Raw genomic sequence first — 3,649 nt, forward strand, 5'->3', positions numbered from 1 at the left:
TTCAGGTTATAATCACCCACCACACATTCAGCTATTCTCTCTTCTCTCCCTTGCTGCACCTCCAACTATCTGTTTTTATCTATTGTTCTCCTTTCAGGCCTGCTGACACATGTCTTCTATTTCTCAGCTTTCCCTGAGTGGCATATCAAGACTCCTTTAAAACAAATGCATTCTCTCTTTGAGAGAAATTCTAGGACCATTTCTCAAAGCATTCAAATGTACACATTTTCTTCATCTTTCCATTTGTTGCAGAAGGTGCAAAGGATTATAGAATGCTGGCAGAAGTGTAACACAGTGTGGGAGTCTGCTTTCAAATGTTAATGTCATCAGTTAGTGACTTGGGTGAGTTGTTTAATGTTGTTGAACTTCAAATGCAGGGCCAGGGATTTAGCTCAGTGGTCCTGCCACCTGCCTCACGTGCGCAAGGCCCGAGTTCGATCCTGGTACAAAAATAAAATAAAATAATAAATGAAGAGTTGTGGTGGGGACTGTAAAGTTGGCAAAGCTGAAAAATATTATTTGACCTTTTAACATTTGACCAAGAATATTTGCTAACTCGTGATCTAAAAGCAAGCTTACGGAGGGGAGTGGGGGTGGGGGTGAAGGGAGGATGGGGACAAGGGGAAAAAATGAAAACCAAGACCTGGCATGTAAAGGTACAAGATCCCAGTGATGAATGTAACTGTACTGTCTACCTAGAATGTACCAATAAATTCAATTTAAAATAAAAAATAAAAACAATACAAGCAAGCTTAACCAAAGGCTGACAGTATTGTTCTGAGGCTTAAATGAGATAATATAGATAGGTATTACCAGAGTGTCTGGTATATAGAACCTGTCAAAATGTTATTTGCGATTATTATTGTTGCTGATAATAGTGATACTCATGGAAAGCTCAGTTTCTCCAGGTTAAAAGTTATTTGAACTAATCGATCTCACCATTTTTTGCAGTTGAAGGAAATGACTGTCATAAGGAAATATGATGCAGCCTTACTAAACAATATTTCTCAGTGGAGTGAAGAAAGCAATATTTATTTTTGGAGTCAGTTCCCCAGGTAAGGTATAAATATAATTATAAGGTTGCATATATTTGGTTGCATATATTTATACCACCTCAGTGAAATTGCGATACTTTAAATTTTATTTTTCATCCAGAGAAGATAAACACTATTTAAAAATTCATAATTCATTTCTACCATTAAATAATAACAATTGTATATCACACTGCATTAGAGGAGAGTCTAGTGTTTGGCCAGACAGTGGAACAATTAATAGAATCCCCATTTCCCCTAAGAGGCTTATTTGTCATGTCAAAGTTACTCCAGTCTGGTGCAACACAGATGGTGTTGTGACAGCACAAAATGATGAGTGCCGCATTGTTCCTTCTAATGATCTTCTTCTGCTCAATTCATCTTGTTTTGCAGCCTTGGATCTCTGCTACATGCCTGTTTTGAAAACAGGGAGCATCTACTAGGGAGGTCAAAGGAGATTCTGCATCCTTTGTTATGTTTGTGATTGCTATGTGGGTCCAGAAAGTGCTAAAACATAATACAGATAAGAATACATTATATATATATAAACCCTAGCTTTGTCAGAGAATGAAAGAAAAACATTTTTCAAAAAGCAATAGAATATCATATTTTATATAGAATTAATTTTGCTAAACCAGTATAATTATTCCTATGACATGGTGCTGGGCATAGTAATAAAGGATAGATACTATTCAGAGTAACATTGGTACAATTAAATTGTGATATATTCTCTTTTTTTTTTTCTCATTGAGTTTCTTGGTACATTTGAGGTATACAGTACAATTACATTCATTATTGGGATCTTGTACCTTTATATGACAGGTCTTGGTTTTCACTTTTTCCCCTTGTCCCTGCCCTCCCTTCACCCCCTCCTACTCTCCCCATTTACAAACATTTTATTTCCATTTTTTCATTTTCTCCTATTTTTTTCTTTCCCTTATTACTTTTCTCCTACTATTCTTTCTTAACTCATTCTTGAATGGACATAAAACTGGGTTAGAAAATTCAATGAAAAAAATGAGTAAAAACAGTGTAAATGTCAACAAACAAAACAAAAGAGTTCATATAATGAAAAATCTAAAAATTAAAAACTGACATTTAAATAATATATTATTAAAACAGACTTTGATTAAAATTGATGGAGTTGACAGTTTAGGAATAAAATAAAGTTATATTAAAACATACAGTGTTCTGCAATTTACCATGTGATTTCCACTCTTTTCCACTTTTGTAATTTCTGTTTGCTTAGATGTTGAAGCAAAGGTCAAATACTGTTTTCCTTAGTTCTGTAATTTATCCCTGAACATTATCATAGGAATCATGTTAGTAAAATTTAAAACACTTTTAGATCCATAAAATTCTTAAAAGCATTCAACATAACATACAATGAACTTCAGATTAATTATGTCTTAAAGCTTTTAAAATAATACTTTATAGAGGGGATTATACCAATTCCATACTGGTGAGAGGATAGTGTTTGTAATCTTTTGTCAATATTCAGTAGTAAGCTAAATTACAGTTAGCTGGAGCCATAGATACAAATTATCATCTAGCCAATTTTCTGTTTCTCTTTTTTAGCTAGAGTATCATAAAATCACAAATAAGTCTTTGTAAATGGCTTTAACAATTTAGTCACTTCAGTTACTTGAAACCAAATTCCTTTTTTTTTTCATTTTGGATTTTTTAGGGGGCTGGTCTCGAACTCACAGCAATCCTCCTGCCTCAGCCCCCTGAGTGCTGGGATTACAGGTGTGTGCCACCACGCCTGGCCCTTCAAATTCCTTTTGAATCACTTAAACTTTTGCATTCAGACTCTATATGCATTAAGTCCTGGTTCACTTTTGGATCTTTCAACCCTGGGAAGTCTGTTCTTTTGAAGCATTTGGACAGTGTTTGTAAATTTGCCCAATGATTACTTTTTAAAAAATATATTTCATTTTGCAATTAAAAATTAAATGTAGCAAAGAGTAAAACTGCAATCTCTAGAAATACTTTCACTTTGCTTTTATCTTCAGTAATAATAACTGCAATATTTTGTTGCTGAAATGATGGCTTCAGGCCTTCAAGATATTAAACATGTCCCTGAGATGTACCAGTGGAACATGTTGCGTACAGTCATTTCAATAATCTCCTGGGCATCATTGCTATCATAAAGTAATGTTATTCACTCATACCCCATTTTGAATTTGGTAAACACTTCCTCCCTTAACTTCTCCATTATACTTCAAAGTGGAAAAGTAATCTCTTTATTGCCAATATTTTTCATGCAACATACTGAAAGATTTATATACTAAATAGGTTAAATAGGATCATAATAAAAGATACTACCATTTAAAATAATGAATAAATCAATGTAGTAATTATTTTGTTAGTTATTGGATGCATCATTTTTGTTTATTTTAATACAAAAATGTTGTTCTATTAAGATTAATCATTGACATTTTTTAGTGTAGATGACAAAAGAAAAATGTCATCCTTTGTAGCACATTTTCAGTAATAAACCACATATAAAAGTATCATGCACATTTCCATTACATGATATTTAGCAAAACTTATTCATATGCTCTATATATCTATATATTCATGACCTTCCAAAAGAAATATGTTCATCCTTTTCA

The 3,649-nt window shown here is 33.1% G+C and overlaps 1 long non-coding RNA gene across 1 annotated transcript in view; it reads left to right on the plus strand.

Annotated features, from left to right (window-relative positions):
- The first annotated feature begins 261 nt into the window (after window positions 1-261).
- LOC104847465 overlaps window positions 262-3,649 on the plus strand; it is a 9,920-nt gene continuing 6,532 nt past the window's right edge. The window contains exons 1-2 of the long non-coding RNA XR_776165.1: window positions 262-342; window positions 952-1,055. This is a non-coding gene — a long non-coding RNA (uncharacterized LOC104847465). The remainder of the gene's footprint in view (window positions 343-951; window positions 1,056-3,649) is intronic.

The sequence above is a fragment of the Fukomys damarensis genome, unplaced genomic scaffold (assembly GCF_012274545.1).
Source record: "Fukomys damarensis isolate Sample0158 unplaced genomic scaffold, DMR_v1.0_HiC HiC_scaffold_24, whole genome shotgun sequence".
In the NCBI taxonomy this organism is placed as follows: Eukaryota; Metazoa; Chordata; class Mammalia; order Rodentia; family Bathyergidae; genus Fukomys; species Fukomys damarensis.